Source organism: Macaca fascicularis, chromosome 16 (assembly GCF_037993035.2).
Source record: "Macaca fascicularis isolate 582-1 chromosome 16, T2T-MFA8v1.1".
Lineage (NCBI taxonomy): Eukaryota > Metazoa > Chordata > Mammalia > Primates > Cercopithecidae > Macaca > Macaca fascicularis.
Window position 1 is genome coordinate 52,102,802 of NC_088390.1, and position 18,397 is coordinate 52,121,198.

An 18,397-nucleotide genomic window follows, 5' to 3' on the forward strand; every position below is an offset into this window, starting at 1 on the left:
GGCTTTGGATTCACCTCTTCAAGGCAGTGGGCTCCCTTTTGGTCAAGGGCAGGTCCACAGATAGGGTCCAGGAGTCAAATCCTGAAATCAGGTATCCCAAAAGCCCACATTGTGCTCTACTCCACTGTGGCTGAATTGGCACTTGAGACGCAAAATAAAGACTGCTTTACTCTTCCCTCTGGTTTTCTGGAGCAGAAGGGGTATTGACCCATAACCACCAGAGCTGGTAATGTGCTAAGTCTCACCTGAAGCCAATAACTCTCAGAGGCTCACCCAAAGCCCTCATCTTAATATCTGGGTATCACTGCTGGTTATTCAGGGCCCAAGAGCTTTTCAGTTAACAGATAATGAATGCTGCCAGGACTGGGTCCTTTCCTTCAAGGAAGTGAGATTCCTTCTTGCCCAGGAGTTGTCTAGAAGTGTCATCCAAACTAGGGCATGGGAACAGGGGCCTCACAACTCTGACCAGTGTGATATACTGCTGTGGCTTAGCTGGTATCCAAGATGCAAGATGAAGTCTTCCCCACTCTTTCCTCTTCTCTCTTCAAACAGAAGGAAGGGATCTCTTTTCAAGCCATGAACTGTGCAGCCTGCAGTTAGGGGAAGGGTAATGCCAGCACTCCCTCAGCTGTCCCATCTGGTGTCTTGGTAGGTCATGTGCCCATCAAGTCCACTGTCTCTGGGCCTAGTTCAGCAATAAGACTCACTATGAGTTGCAGTCCTTATGGCCTAGACTGCCTTTCAAGTTTATTTAGATCACAGAGCACTTTAGCCTGTGGTGGTGAGGTCTGTGGGAACTCAAGTTTGGACCACTGGGATTGGCGATTCCCCTCTGGCTAGGGCTGATTTAAATGCTCGCTCCATGGGTGAGCAACAGCTGAGTTTGCTTCTGTTTTCCTTTCTGCTCTAACAGGACAGCACTAAGTTTAATGCCTCTCAATTACTGTGTTCTCCCTCCCCCAGCACCCAGAGATGCTCTCTGTACCATGACTTTACTGCTAAGGTTGGACAGGTGTTGAGGTTGGGGCCATGTTGACAATTCAAGACTGTTTCTCTGTCTCTTCAATGCTTCTTTCAGTGACAATGGAGTTAAAACTAGGTACGATGAAGGCTCACCTGATTTTTGGTTCTCATGAAAGTGTTTCTTCTGTGTAGATAGATCCTAAATTGGTGGCCAGTGGAGAGGATGTATGGTGGAGTTTTCTATTCTGCCATCTTGCTCAGCTTCTCTTGCTTCTGATTCTTAAATGGAACAGGTATCTTTCTCAAAACACAATTCAGAGCTACATTTAAAATAATTAAGATGAGGCATGACTAGACCTTCTGAGTTGCCAGTCATATTCTATTCTTGACCTGGGTAAGGGTTACTTAGATGTAGTCACATTTTTTATGACTCATTTATGAGATATGCATTTTTTCCTGTGTGTCACATTGCAATTTTAAAAGGTTATAAATGAAAAATAAATGGAATATAATGTTTTAAAAACAGATTTATACTGTTTATATATAAAGTGAATTTTAATTGTGATAAAGGTCTTCCGGATGCTTTGACAAATACCTCTCAGTTTCAAAAAGACCACAGGTCTTTAAAAACCTCTTGTGTTAGAGTTGCTAATAGAATCCTCAAACACATTGCAAACTAAGGCTGATTCTGCCTGTTTTCCAGCCTTTGCAAACTTTTTGTTCTCACAGCTGTTACTTTACCTTATTTCCTGATGGCAGTCTGTCAAAGTCTCTTGAACTTACTTATTCCTAAGCAGAAGAGGTTTAAGGAGACTTAAACTAACATTTTGTGAGTCAGAATCTGGTTAGTCTTGCTGTTAGTCTAGTTCTCATTATGCGCCCCAGTTCTGAAAATTTTACTTCCATCTTGTTTCTGGACTTCGGTTCTGACTTCATGACCTGCCACTTACTCTATTATTTGTAATGTAAACCCTGCTTTTCTCTGCTTCATTTTCCTCTGCTTCCCTAGTGTCTGATATCATCTGCCTAAATCCTAGCTCAGTATTTGGTCTCTTCCTACCACTTGACAAACTTGACAAGTCCTCTTTATTCAGTAGTTAGTGTTGGTGGGTTCCAAGATATTATCTATCCCTATTTGCCTATTGCCTTTTCTGCCAACTTTCTCTCTCTATATATAAACATATATATCTTTTGTGGGCTTCCATTACCTCTAACACCTATTGCTTTTTTCTGTTTCTACTTGTTGTCTCCTTTCAAATGGTCCTGTTCTTGGCATTTCTGTTTGTTGTATTGTGCTTCTTCCTAGGACCTACTGTACACAGAATTTATGAAGAGAGAATATTAGAGATGGAAAAAATGCCAGAATAAATGTGTATAACCTTCCCTTTTATACAGGAGAAGACTGAGGCTCAGCTAAACATTTAGCTGAATGATATTTTCATGTATTACAGTAACAGGATGATATTTTTAAAACACTTTCAGAAATGTTTTCCTTTGTGATCATCTGTTTTTTTTTTTTTCTCAAGAAGATGTCTCAATGTGTCTATCTGAAGACAGCTTCATAGATCAGAGCATCCAAATCCTGAAGCAGTTACAAAAATTTCTAGAGCTCTGATGGTTTGGTAGAAACCTGGTCTTGGGATAGAGAGACCACATTTAGGGACCTCGACTTTGGAGGCTTTTGCAAGGGACATTGATTTTAGCAGTTGGTGCCAGTAAATGCCTAAATCATAATATGAGACTAGCCACATCTGAGTAGGTACCAACATTAGATGCTGAGTGACCATGAAGCGTGTGAAATATCTCAGAGAAGGCCAACAAGGACTCAGAGGACTGCACGTGGAAGAGAGTCCCCTTCCCATTCAGTGCCAGTTTATAGGTAAGCCTCTCATTTCTACCTTGAGAAGAAAAAGACAACAAAGGAAAGCCCTTGAATAGTTTTTTTTTTTTTTTTTAAAAAAAGACCTAATATTAAATTTGAATTTTAAATGAATTAAAGATTTAGCCAATAGGTTTAGAATGGATAAAACTGAATTACTGTTAGTGAGCTTAATATTTGTTTCTTCTTTAACCAAAATGGTAATTTAAAAGCAAGTGGTATATAATTTCAAGAAAATAAATGTGTAATATTTTGCGTGTCAGCTTTGAAGGAGATTTTTATAGGCTGGAAGAAAGGTTGAAGAGAATGGTGTGTGAGACTCTGGGGACCCACAAATAGTGAGTGCCCTAGGGAGATAGCAGAGGGGAATGGAGTCACAGAAAATAACAGAAGACTTCCAGACCTGAATGACTGATGTGGACAGGGACAGTAAGTCTCTTAGAACAGGGGTAGCCTGTGTGGACAGCTGATCAATAACACATTACTTGGAATTATAGTTCTAGATGCAATAATTGTGGTATAACTTAGGGTTTCCTAAGATTATCTTAGAATGCTTCCTACTAGCCTAGTGAGAGAGGAGCTAAGTTCAAAATTAAATTGATGTGGAGAACATTTTAAAATGGGATTTGATGTGTCCCTGTTTGTAAGTAGAAATATATTCCTGTGATTATTACCTAGGCATAATGACAAAGGAAGAAAGAGAAAGAAGGAGAGAGAGAGAGAGGAAAGCAAGCAAGTAAGCAAGCAAGAAAGACAGACAGACAGACAGACAGACTTGTGTAGCTCCACATTTCTCTTGAGTTTGAATTGTCAAGTTGCTCCGCAAAATGCCACTCAAAATCTGATGCTTTCTGTTTAGGCCTCAAACCTGTGGGAACCTAACTATACAAAAGTGAAAACTCAAAATGTAGTCCCCAAATTTAAAAAGCAGTCCAGTGAAATCAGATCAAATAGAAGTCCATCTGGTTCACCACTACATCATGCCTGCGATTACTCTCAGGTGTACAAATGCAGCTGAGTGGAAATGTGAATATTAATTGCTTGTATCCTGCCAGTCTCCTTGATTCCTCTGGGTCTTTGAAGAAAATAAACATTGTGCATATCTCTCAGGAATATAATCCATCTGGTTTGAGGGAAATGACATTATCTCTCAGCAGATGTAGAAGATTTTAAACTACAACTGCTCTGCTGAAAAACTTAGGCAGAACACCTCTAATCAGACCCCAGAGGAAAGAAAGGGACATGTTACCCAAGAAAGCTTTTGTCGTCTCTTCATGTTGCGTACTGAGCTGAGAATATCCTGGCTTATGATGATGACTGGGTGATTTCTGGACCAAATCATTACCCAGTCTTGTGAAGAAAAACCCACCACTCGTGTTTGCGTTGGTTTGTAAGGAAAGTCAAATAATTGACTTTTCAAAAAAACTAATTCAGTGTTTTTCAGAATCATTGGGGCAGTCTTTTCAAAATATGAATGCTGAACAGTAGATCTGCTTAGTCAGAACCTCTGAAGTTGGGGGGACTGGCAGATAAAGGGTAAAGACCTACCTTGGGCAAAGGACAACAGAGATATACACAGCATTACTATGGATATCTCATTCTCATTCTCTATTATGGGTTTTTTTTTTTTTCTTTTTGAGACAGGGTCTTCTCTGTTGCCCATGATCTCTGTGGCATGATCATGGCTTGCTGCAGCCCCATCCTCCTGGGCTCAAGAGATCCTCCTACCTCAGTCTCCCAAGTAGCTGAGACCACAGTTATGCACCACCATGCCCAGCTAATTTTTTAATTTTTCTAGAGACAATTTCTCCCTATGTTGCCCAGGCTGTTCTTGAACTCGTGGGCTCAAGCCATCCTCCCACCTTGACCTTCCAAAGTGCTGTGAATACAGGTGAGCCACTGAGCCCGGCCTTCTGTGACATTTTATAGTTCCTCTGGCATCCACATCTGTGGTTTCATTTCATTCTTCCCACAGTCATGTGAAGCAGGAAGAATGGGTGCCCAAGAATTTTATGAGTCTTTTTTTCTGGTTGATTTATGCTCTGGTTTCACCCCTGTAGTCCATCCCCCACATTATGGTGAGAGTAATCTATTTAACATGTACATTTTATCAACTATTACTGCTCAATTATTTTTCTAAATGACTCCTCATTACCATTACCATAAATATCACTTTTCTCAAAGGACAAAAAATGTTAGTGATAATCTGTTCTCTTCAAACCAGCCTGGTCTAATCTCTCTCCTTCCCTCATGGTATATGAATCTTTAACAATAGTGACTTGTCCTTTACCCTGCATATGTCAGAAAGTCTTTAACAAACTCAGCCTCCAAGGTCTTCCTCCCAGGCTTCATGCCTGGTTAATCCTCACTCATTCGGTTACATTTCTGCCTGATGAATATTTTCTCTCAATTCATAGCTTAATCTCAGCAGACAGACTTACAAGTTTATTTGTATATATTTCCCATGTTAGTACTGACACATTTTAACATTAGTTTCCTTTTTTTGGTCTGTATCTTTACTAAAATTTAATTTATTCCCATGTAGGAATTGTGCCATTTAATCTTTGTGTCACTAAGCTGAGAACAGAGCCTGGAATATGAATGGAAAGATGATTAAAGGAATTCCATAACCAGTTTATCCCACCAGTTTTGTTTGAGTTTTACCCAGCTCCTGCTGAGGTGACCGATCTCATGTAGGCACAGAGTGACAGCAGATGTCTTTCTCCTAGGGGGTCCTCTTGTTGCTCTGAATGATCAGAGTCAGTGGGACCTGATTCCACCACCCATGTATAACCCAGAAGTGTGGGAGAGGCTAGTATGCATAAAACAAACATTTGAACAATGGGGTATGGGAGCAGGTGAATAAAACGCTGAGGGCACAGTACCAAGATGAAGGATTTTTTGTGGGCACTTGAAAGATGGTTACACCAGAATGGCGAATTCCTTATACTTGAAGACAATCAGCAATTAACTGAGTATTACACCCTCATAATATCCTTTCTCCTACCCTCATCAACTCCTGCTTCTCCAGTTAAATGGCACATATCCCAATCAAAGAATGGAACGCAAGTTGTAGATGCAGGCTTTCCTTTCTGAGAAACCCAGGCTTAGACGGTTATAGACCTAGTGATTGGTAAAGAAAGAACTTAATGGTGCTTCATAAATATATGTGTATAAACAATTAACAAAACATAACTGAGAAATTTTCAGACAAGCATTTATTTTTTAACATAATTATTGTACTTCTTGTTCTTCAATTTTGGGATATACTTAGCCACAATATTGCAGAATGTTAATCCACAGTGGCCAGTAAGAAGAGAAGGGACATATAAATTTTATTGTTTTACTTATGTGATCAAGTATCTCTAACAGAGTAGCCTCTTTTAGCTTTTCTAAGTAAAATCTTACATCGGAGGGCTTAGGTATGGTCATTCTTTGCACTTGATTTTTACTTGTTTTTTATCTGGACAATCAGCACTGGAATATTTCCAAGCATCTAGATGATCTTTTAAATACAGGCAAAATCATTGCATTTTTAACATCGATTGGTATGGTTTGGCTCTGTGTCGCCAACCAAATCTCATCTTGTAGCTCCTATAATTCCCCCATGTTTTGGGAGGGACCCAGTGGGAGATGATTGAATCATGGGGGTGCATCTTTCTTGTGCTGTTCTCATGATAGTGAATGAGTCTCATGAGATCCGATGGTTTTAAAAATGAGAGTTTCCCTGCACAAGCTCTCTCTTTGTCTACTGCCATCCACATAAGATGTGACTTGCTCCTCCTTGCATTCCACCATGATTGTGAGGCCTCCCCAGTCATGTGGAATTGTAAGCCCAATAAACCTCTTTCTTTTGTAAATTGCCCAGTCTCAGGTATGTCTTTATCAGCAGCGTGAAAACAGACTAACACAGTAAATTGGTACTGGGAGTGGAGTGTTGCTGAAAAGATACCCGAAAATGTAGAAGCGACTTTGGAACTGGGTAACAGGCAGAGGTTGGAACAGTTTGGAGGGCTCAGAAGAGGACAGAAAACTGTGGAAAAGTTTAGAACTTTCTGGAAACTTGTTGAATGACTTTGACCAAAAGCCCTGATAGTGATGTGGACAATAAAATCCAGGCTGAGGTGGTCTCAGATGGAGTTGAGGAATTTGTTGGGAATTGGAGCAAACGTGGCTTTTATGTTTTAGCAAAGAAACTGGTGGCATTTTACCCCTCCCCCCCCCCGCCCTAGAGATTTGTGGAATTTTGAATGTGAGAGAGATGATTTAGGAAGAATAAATTTCTTTTTTTTTTTTTTTTTAGACAGAGTCTTACTCTGTTGGCCAGGCTAGAGTACAATGGTGCTATCTCAGCTCACTGCAACCTCCACCTTCTGGGTTCAAGTGATTCTCCTGTCTCAGCCTCCCGAGCAGCTGGGATTATAGGTGCCTGCCACTATGCCCAGCTAATTTTTGTGTTTTTGTTAAGAGATGGGTTTTCACCATGTGGGTCAGGCTGGTCTTGAATTCCTGACCTCGTGATCCACCTGCCTTGGCCTCCCAAAGTGCTGGGATTACAGGCGTGAGCCACTGCGCCTGGCCTGGAGAAGAAATTTCTAAGCAGCAAAGTATCATCAAGATGTGATTTAGGTGCTGTTAAAGGCATTCAGTTTTATAAGGGAAGTAGAGTATAAAAGTTCAGAAAGTTTGCAGCCTGAGAGTAGGATAGAAAAGAAAATCCCATTTTATGAGAAATTCAAGCCAGCTGCAGAACTTTGCATAAGTAATGAGGAGCTGAATGTTAATCACCAAGAAAATGGGGAAAATGTATCCAGGGCATGTCAGAGGCAGCAGTCACTCCCATCACAGACCTGGAAACCTAGGAGGAAAAAAATGATTTCATGGGCCAGGCCAAGGGTCCCCATGCTATGTGCAGCTTAGGCACTTGGTGCCCTGCATCCCAGCCACTCCAGCTAGGGCTGAAATGGGCCAATGTAAAGCTCAGACCATGGCTTCAGAGGGTGCAAGCCCAAAGCCTTGGCAGTTTTTATGTGGTGTTGAGCTTACGAGTGCATAGAAGTTAAGAATTGGGGTTTGGGAATCTCTGCCTAGATTTCAGAAGTATGGAAATATCTGGATGCCCAGGTAGAAGTTTGCTGCAGAAGTAGGACCCTGTGGAGAACCTCTGCTAGGGTAGTGCGGAAGGGAAATGTGGAGTTGAAGCCCCCACACAGAGTCCCTACTGGGGCACCACCTAATGGAGCAGTGAGAAGAGGGCTACTGTCCTCCAGACCCCAGAATGGTAGATCCACTGACAGCTTGCACCATGTGCTTGGAAAAGCCACAGACACTCAACAACAGCCCATGAAGGCAGCCAGGAAGGAAGCTGTACCTGCAAAGCCACATGGGCAGAGCTGCTCAAAGTCGTGGGAGCACCTCTTGTATCAGTGTCACCTGGATGTGAGATATGGAGTCAAAGGAGATCATTTTGGAGCTTTAAGATTTGACTGCCCTACTGGATTTCAGATTTGCATGGGGCCTGTAGCCCCTTTGCTGTTTCCAATTTCTCCCATTTGGAATGGCTGTATTTATACAATGCCTATATACCCATTGTATCTAGGAAGTAATTAACTTGCTTTTGATTTTACAGGTTCATAGGCCTAAGGAAGTTGCCTTGTCTTGGATGAGACTTTGAACTTCAGACTGTAGACTTTTGAGCTAATGCTGAAATGAGTTAAAACTTTGAGGGACTGTTGGGCAGGCATGATTGGTTTTGAAATATGAGAACATGAGACTTGGGAGGGGGCGGGGTGGAATAATATGGTTTGGTTGTGTCCCCACGCAAATCTCATCTTGTAGCTCCCACAATTTCCATGTTTTGTGAGAGGGGGACCTGGTGGGAGGTAATTGAATCAGGGGGGCAGATCTTTCTGTCCTGTTCTTGTGATAGTGAATTGGTCTCACGAGATCTGATGGTTTTAAAAATGGGAGTTTCTCTGCACAAGCTCTCTTTTTGCCTGCTGCCACTCACGTAAGATGTGACTTGCTTCTCCTTGCCTTCAACCATGATTGTGAGGCTTCCTCAGGCATATGGAACTGCTAGTCCAAAAAACCTTTTTCTTTTGTAAATTTCCCAGTCTCAGTTATGTCTTTGTCAGCAGTGTAAAAACAGACTAATACACCAGTTTTTTTGTTTGTTTGTTTTGGATCAGGTGCTTAGTGTTAGTTAGACACAGTTGAGTCCAAGAGCACTCCAAGGTAAAAACTCATTTAAAAAATCACCAGGGTAAGACTTGGGACTTATATTATTTTTTTTTTGTTTTCGGTGAGTTTGTATTTTTTCATGGTGGTCATATCCTCATCTATATTAAAGTACAGCAGACTTAATTTGAGTATCTGGCAGTAGAGAAGGTCAGGCCCCAAAGAATGCAAAATGGCTTCTCAGCTACAACCTCAGTCCACCCAAAAGGGAGTCCTTCACTATCACTCACTTATAGTAGGCAAATGTTTTCATTTGCTCTCAGGTAAAGTACTCCTAAGAGCTGGGCAGCTTCTTTATCAAAGACTGAAAGAATGGTGACTAGAAATGGCAGATTAGAACAAAAGAAAAAAGTTATTAGAGGTAACCAACATAATTGATAAAAATGAAATTGTTTCATGATTTCTCTTATGCCAAAAAGCATAGAAAATCTGTTATTATTATATTTCCTGTTGTGATCTAAAATAGGTTAAAAGTGGCCTTAACTACATTAGGATAGTTTTGTTTTGCTTCTGGGAATGCTGAAAAAAAACCTAACTTGTTTTGATTTCATATTGTCTGAAATGCACCAAAGAAAATTAGTTAAACCACATAATCTGGGTTGTTTGTTAGGCAGATGATAGGCTAACATTTGCCAACTGCCCGTGGTGCCAGAAGCATGAAGTGTAGTGGGTGTGTCAGTGCCCCTGACAACCTCTGTTTTACAGAATGCTCTTGCACTGGAGACTTAGAATGACCTATACTTAAATTCCTGGGATATTTCATATGCCTGGTGATTTGACATTCACTCATTCTCAGGAACGAGTGGTTTCACAGCATAGTCTAGTCAGATAACTGAGGCATGATTCCCTGGTGGACACTGTTGGCCTCTCTTTTATTTCTTCGGGCAGCATCTATTGGCACATTCCACAAATGGCAACCAGTTAGTTGCTCTGGCATAAATTACTTCCTGCTGAAACTTTTCGATTATCAGATACATTAAAATACTCTTTCTCTAGTTTTCAGTAGCAAGTTAGAATTTTCGTCATTTTACTGATTAATTTATCTTCGGGGAACTTTGAGAATGGATGAATCAAAATTGTGTGCTTTACACCCTAATTTGGATAAAACAGAACCCATTTAAAATACATATTGCATATTTTAATATCTGATTAAAGTACAGCAGACTTAATTTGAGTATCTGGCAGTAGAGAAGGTCAAGTTATTCAAATAACTTGAATAAAGATTTATATTGAACATAAAAGAAGCCATTATATCATGCTAATTAACACTGTTTACAAAATTCTTTTAAAACTTGTTGGCAAAAACTTTTCTTACGAGGTAGAAAATTCATCTACATTTTCCACTAAGCTGAGAGTCATGTCCCCACTTCCCCTTTCTCCCTTACTGTCTTCTGGCTTTCTTTCTGTGCTCTCCAATGCTAATCTCTTGTTTATAAGAAGTAAACATCTCTAATGTCTTAATGTTGTCTAGATCTCATTTCGACATCATTTAAGCAGCAGTTCTGTAGATTTATATGGTTATATTTTGCCAATAAAGAGCTTTGATTAAAATGATGGCTCCATGTCTGATTTTCTTGAATTCAATTTACTAGATACAATGGGAACTTGTTATATTCTCTCTCTATCCAGCCTTCCTGGAGTACCATTACTATATTTGGGGATTTTCCAGTCAAATAGAACTTTCCCAGTCTCCCCAGGTTCCTTTGCATCCAGTTCTCATGCATGTGGCATCACCTGCTAAATACTTCACTCTCATGGACTAAATTGTGTTTCCCCCTCCTCCAAATTCATACATTAAAGCCCTAACTCCCAATGTAACTGTATTTGAAACAGGATCTTTAGGAAGTAATTAAGGTAAAATGAGGTCATAAAAGTGGGGCCCTGATCTGATAAGACTGTGGCTATATAAGAAGAGGAAGATATATATAAGATATATATATATATCTTATATATATATATAAATAATACATTTGCAAATTGTTTCAACTTTTTCACTACTTTAAATGCAGTCTATCTAATCCTCAAAACGGTTTTGAATTAAACAGTATAGACATTATTACATGCGTTTTTAAAATGAAGAATGAGAAGCAATGAAAGTTTTCAGACTATTGAGTAGAAAGTTTTCAGAGATTGAGTAATAAATTGGAAAAATTACAGAATTCTAGTTAGAAAGGAAAAAGGACTCAGGCCTCCTGAACATATATCATACAATATATGCTCACGTATTTCCTCTCTTTACCATTATATGGTTTTACTTTTAAGTTTTATGGAGCCTTCTAGAAATTACCATTACTTTTTATACTCATAAAGACTCTTGTTTCCTTTCATTTCTACCATATTACACTGTCCACATTCTCTCACATTCTCCTAAAGATTTTTCAGTTTAATTATTTACTCTGCTTATGCTCAACCTGATCATCCTTTTATTCATTAGCGGCTTTGTATTTAGTTTAATTCCGTGCTTTGCAAGTGTTATTTATAGTACAAGTGTAATAACAACTTTTGGAGAGCTGAATTTATATTCATTAATTATTCAGACTAGGTAGGCTAATATTCACAGAATATGATCTCATTGATACTTCTGTGTTTTGGAAGTCCTGCTTTTTCAGCTTCCTGTCTGTCAGCTTTGATCACTGATTTCTTTGCTAGTATGTGAAATTCTAATGATCGCATCTTGGATACAATTTATATAGATGAATAAATATATCATTTTGATGATTATCACATCAAATAATTTGATAGTTATATAGTATGATAGTAGGCATATATCCTTAGGAAAATAAAGATATTATAAAGCAGCAGATAGACAAGATATTTGTTTGACTTCTCTTTCTCTCACACTCCACACAAATCCATCACCAGGTCCTCTGGCTGTATCTGCTTAATGTGTTTATGTCACTTGTGGTCCTAGCAGGAAGCAGACAGCACATTCATTTTAGAATAATTTGAGGGACTGTTTAATTAAAAAAAACTTTTTAATAAAGGTGTGGGCAGGGTATTTGGGAAACACAGAGCTAGTGCAATACCCTGAGGGGAATAACAACCCCAGGACTGAAGGGGCCAGGGAAGGAGCAGTTACCACAGACTGGAAGGAGAGAGTCCTGCAGAGGAGGCTGCTTTGGAGGAGCCTGTGGGATGGATGAGGCAAATCCATAGCAAGTCCTCTGGAGGGAATCAAGGGAATGAATAGCTTTCGTCTGTCAACCTGATACCAGGGTGGAACGAGTAGACACGGTCCACACAAGTCAGCCTTTAAAGGGAGATGGATGGTAGAGATGCATCTGGAGAGTCAATGGAATATATCAGGCACAATATCTAAATCTGATTACTATTCAGCACCTTCATCGTAATCACCTTGGAACAAACAGTCCTCATATTTTTCCTAAGCTATTGCAATACCCTCCTTACTCCTCTAATTAATTTCCTCTTCAACCTATTACATATTTTCCACAAGCAGTCAGAGTGATTTACAATCTCTCAGTTAACAAAGACACATCTTTTCTTAAAACTCTTCAGTGGCTCCCAGATTATGAGCATTAAATGAAAAGTCCTTATCGTGAATGGCTGAATATGATCTAGCCAGCCAATCACCTTTTCTGTTATCTCCTATTTAAAACAGTTCCACCTATCTTTTACCCCAAATCTCCAGCCACACTGTATTAGTTTGCTGTTGCTACTGTAACACAGTACCACACACTTAATGGCTTAAGTAACAAAAATTTATTACTTTACATTTATGGAGATCAGAATTTTAATATCAAGGTGTTGACAGGGCTGTGATACTCACCAAAGCTTTGGGAGAGAATCTATGTCCTCACCTTCTTCATCTCCTGGATGCCACCTACATTCTTAGGCTCACAGCCCCTTTCTCCAATTTCAAAGCCAGCATCTTAGCGTGTTCTCACCTCTCTGATCTCCTGCCTGCCTTTTATACAGACTCTTGTGATTAAAATGGGCATATGTGGATAATTTAAAATAATCATCACATATAACTATCAGTATGGTATTTTCATTTTTGCCATTCTGATTGATAAAGTATTTCATTTATTTTGCTTTTTTTTTTTTTTTTTTTGAGACGGAGTCTCATTCTGTCACCCAGGCTGGAGTGCAGTGGTATGATCTCTGCTCACTACAAGCTCCACCTCCTGGGTTCATGACATTCTCCTGCCTCAGCCTCCCAAGTAGCTGGGACAACAGGTGCCTACCACCATGCCTGGCTAATTTTTTGTAATTTTAGTAGAGATGGCGTTTCACCATGTTAGCCAGGATGGTCTCGATCTCCTGACCTTGTGATCCACCCACCTCAGCCTCTCAAAGTGCTGGGATTACAGGCCTAAGCCACTGCCCCACCGGTCTATTTTGCATTTTTTTAAAATTTCAATTTTGAGTGTTTTAAGATTTTTTTGAGTTTTTAATACTTCTTTTTTTATACCCCGGGGCCAAGAATGAACAAATCTTTCATCTGTTAAAAATACTTCTTTTTCTGTGACCTGTTTTTAATATTCATTAATTTTTTATCAATTTACTCATCTTTTTATTGATTAATTTGTGATTTTAATATGGTAACAAAATTAGTCTTTTGTCTGCAGTAGGTATTTCAAATATTTTTAAATTTATTATCTTTCAAGCTGTTTTTGTGTTTATTCAAGAATTTTCTGGATTTTTTTTTGTTTTTTATTATTTTATTTTATTTTTGAGACAGGGTTTTGCTCTTGTTGGCCAGGCTGCTAGAGTGCAATGGCACTTCAGTTCACTGCAACGTCCGCCTCTCTGGTTTAAGGGATTCTCCTGCCTCAGCCTCTCAAATAGCTGGACTTATAGGCACCTGCCACCATGCCAAGCTAATTTTTTATATTTTTAGTAGAGACAGAGTTTCACCATTTTGGTCAGGCTGGTCTTGAACTCCTGACCTCAAGTAATACACCTGCCTTGGCCTCCCAAAGTGCTGAGATTACAGGCATGAGCCACCGTGCCTGGATGAATTTTTGTAGGGTAAAAAGTCAGTTTTCTCTTTAATGTTTGAATATTTCCTTGCATGCTTAAAAAGACATCATTTAATTTTGTGTGTGTGTGTAAAGTCGAGGTCTCCCTGTGTTGCCAAGTCTGGTCTCGAACTCTGGGGCTCAAACTATCCTCCTTTCACCTTGGTCTCCTAAAGTGTTGAGATGACAGGTGTGAGTCACCATACCCAGCCAAATAAAACATAAATACTTCATTCTTGAACATTTTTACATTACTTTAAAAATATCTTCTAGGACTTTAAAATTATTTTTACATTGAAATGACTGATTCATGAGGGAGTCAGAAAAAAATTAAGACACAGAATTTAATTTTTTTATTTTTTCCAAATCATATTGGGAGATTTTTATTAACTTAAGTTGACATTCTTAATTTGGTCTACAAGTCCTTGGTAAATATGCCTTTATTTGAAACAAACCTACAGGTGTTTCTTAATATGATAGAATCCGAAGACTTGCAGTTATCAGTGTTTCCTAATGATTAAAACAATGTTCAAATAATTACAAAGTTACTTCATCAAAATACTTAGAAGAATATTCTGAGGAGTGTTTGAAACCTCTATTTATAAATAGTGATTGATACATTTATTATGTATTTAGTGCTGAAGATAAACACTTTTTACATAAAACATTGTTTTAATCTGGTCTTCTAATGAGGCTAGTTATTAGCTATACTGTATTTTAACACTAAAGAATAAAGCTTTATCTTCATATTTATCTTATTTATAGGACTCTTATCAATGAAGAACTTTGTATCCAACAATAATAAACTGGCAAATTGCAAGTTATGTTTTGTAGGAAAAGCAAAAAAGACTGTCTGAGACAAAAGAAAGAAGATACCTGCGTTATACATGCTTCGTGCAAACAGTCCGTTCTGAATGGTACAATGAAATGTAGACCAAATCCTTTTAAATGTTTGTGTGCTGAGATGGCAATTACAACCTCCACACACTAAAAAGAAAGAGAACAATAACACAGAACACAGTATTCTTAATGATTATAGCACATTTAACACCTTCAGCCATCCACTGGGTTTTCAGATCATATTGGCAACTGAAATTTCACATCCACATGTGCTTGCTTCGCTAAGGTCACTATTTCAGAGAGCTTTACAGCCATTCTAGCAGCTTCATCCAAGTCATCTCAAGCAAGTATTTTAAGTCCACTGTCGGCTATCAGTGCCTTAGCATCATCGACTTGTGTACCTTGTAACCGTACCACAACAGGTATTTTAATTTCCAAATCTTTTACTGCCATGACTATACCCTGTGCAATAACATCACAGTGCATGATTCCTCCAAAATTGTTGACCAGAATAGCCAGTACCTTTTTATCTGGAGGTGATAAGCTTAAATGCTTCTGTTACTCGATAGACTGTAGCATCACCACCAACATCAAGGAAGTTGGCTGGAGGCCCTCCATGAAGTTTTATTGTATCCATTGTGGCCACAGCCAAACCAGCACCATTTACTAGGCAGCCTGTATTTCCATTGAGGCCAATGCAGTTGAGATTTGCCTTAGCAGCATCTTTGTCCCTTTCATCTTCCTGGGTCCAGTCCTGTAGATCAAAGATTTTCTTTTGGTGATAGGCTGAATTCGAGTCAACATTGATCTTTGCATCCATACACAATACAGCTCCATCTGAATCTTCCACCACTGGATTTATTTCTATCATGGTTGCATCATATTTCAGAAAAAGGCTGTAAAGCTAGACCATGTATTATGCTGTGATTCCACAATATTAGGTGGAAATCCCATCTTCTGTGCAAGCTGGAGAGCTTGTTCCTTTTTGATGCCTTCTTCAATATCAATAGGTTCTTTAATTATTGCTTCAGGAGTCTCGGCAGCAACATCTTCAATGTTGACACCACCATGTGAACTTCCTGTTAATACAGGACCTTGAAATGACCTTTCCATTGTTATTGCAAAGTAGTCGTCTCTCCTGGGATACTTTCGCTCACAGACCAATACTTCGTTGCATATTCTGCCCTTGTCTCCCGTTAGCTTGGTAAACAATTTTTTCCCAATCATTTGTGAAGAAATAGCTCTTGCTTCTTCTGGAGAGAAAACTATCTTCACTCTTCCTTCGAGGCCACTTTCGAATGTTCCTTTTTCTCTACCACCAGATAAAACTTGGGCCTTTATCACAACATCTTTTGAACCTAATTTTTTGGCAACTGCATAAGCTTCATCTGTTGATTTTGCCACATATCCTCTTGCAATAACTCCATACTCATGTATCCATGTAGTGAGAGATTCTTTTGCTGTTGCTGCTGTGCTTGGAGTCCATGTTTATTAATTCAGAACTTCCCAGAACCTTACCCCAGAAAAGGCAAGTCAGCCAGCGCTGCTGGTCCTCGGACATTCCCACCTAGGACAGCTGAGCAGCGGCCGGCAGGGCCATCCGAGGCCAGTGATTCCCAAGGGTGACAAGGGACACGAGCCGACCGTAGAACATGGAGGCCGCCGTTTCTGAGTCGGACCCCCAGAATTTTATTTTTTCAAATAACTAGGCCTCTCATATTTTGAAATACCCGCCTTTCTCCCACACATAGCCCACTCAATTCCCTTAAGTTCCAGGGCCCATTTGGGATCACATATTCTGTGATATTGATCTGTCTGTTTAATCTTACTGTAGCTTATGAGTGTTTCCCTTACCTCTTTACTCAAACATCCTCTGTCTTTCTCAGAACAATGTTTTCCTGAAGCACTCGCTAATGCTTTTCTCCCCCTTCATCCTCATGCTCCCAAACTTGGAGATGAAATAAGTGTTTTTCATATTCCTCATTATTGCTTCCACAACTCTCCTCTCTCTGAAAATAACCAACTTTAAAGTCTCAAGTTTTCAAACTGATTTTTGAGTCACTTCCACTCCATCTTTGAAATTCTTAACTCTCTGTCCTCCATATTCCTGTTATGATCTTGACCATTTTAATATCTATATAGCTAGTCTCTGTTTCTGCATCTTCTCTTCGCCATTGAGCTTATCTTTCATGCTATCCCACCAACTCCCACAATCATGTTCTGATCCTTTTCATGCCCACAACAGCAACATTTCTTGATCCTCACTTCTTAGTTCATACACTTCCTCTTCTCGATAATCTTCCTTTACACCATACATGAATCATTCTTCGTTATGGTCATTTGCTAGCCTGGGCAGTACCAATGATAGTGATCCCTTCTTTGTCTCAATTTAAACATCCCAGTCTTCAAATAACACCCACTATCTTTCTAGTTTACTCCCTTTAGTACCCCATCTCTAACGCCTTTTCAGAATCTCACTTGTACTTAGAACTCATTCGTTATATGTTTTTTCAGTGTCCCTTAACCTCCCATGATACTGCATCTTCTTACTCAAACACTGTAATCAATCCTTTACATACATTCTCTCTCTTTATGATACTCTCTTGCGAAGCCTGATTAACTCCAACTCTCCATCTATTCTGCCCCTGCACAGGTATGATTGAACCTAGCTAGAGAAAGGACACAACCACTCTAATTGGTCTTCTTTGAAATTCGTGATTACAGATCTCATATGGTCCCTTAAAGCTGCCTAGAAGTCAGGACATTTCCTCAGTTAATTCAGTCTCCCACTTTCCTAGATGAATATTTCATTCTTTATCTTTTTGCCTCAAATACCCCAAATTTCCTTACATTCTCACTCTCAGCTAATGACCTTGTTTCATAGTTCAACAAGAAAATAGAAGCAGTCAGAAAAGAAATTCCTTAATTCTACCACCACCTTGATTCACTTACCTACAGCACATCCTCTGCCTTTTCTTCTGGTTCTGTAGATGAATGTCCCATGTTCCTAACAAAACCTAAATCCTCCGCTTATGTAGGCCCTTTGACCATTCCTTTCTAGTTTCCCTTACTGGTTTTACTTAATTTCCTTAGCCTCTAAGTATCATAGTACCTGGGACTGTAATCCTTGGATCTCTTCTTCTCTCTCTCTCTTTTTTTGTTTTTCTATCCACACTCATCACTTGGCAATTTCACTGGATTTCTTGGCTTTCAAATATTATCTACTTGGGCGTAACTCCCAAAATTATATATCCAACTCATAACTTTACTCTAGACATTATATTTGTATGTCCAACTATCCCTATGAAGGTGGGTAACTTCATTTCTCCCTTGTTGCCTGTACCAACTGCTGAGGCGCATCTGTACAACTGTAGTACTTGGAAGAATCACCCTTTGCAAGCAACTGCTATAATCAGTAAAAGATTTTTTGACTAGGTGAGGATGAAAACATAGTATCTTAGAACTTCCAAACCTAACAATATTAAACTGCTTG

At 39.3% G+C, this 18,397-nt stretch overlaps 1 pseudogene; it reads right to left on the reverse strand.

Moving 5' to 3' along the window:
• Positions 1–14,630: 14,630 nt before the first annotated feature.
• On the reverse strand, positions 14,631–16,171 carry LOC102137166 (succinate--CoA ligase [ADP-forming] subunit beta, mitochondrial pseudogene; annotated as a pseudogene).
• Between the last annotated feature and the right edge of the window lie 2,226 nt (positions 16,172–18,397).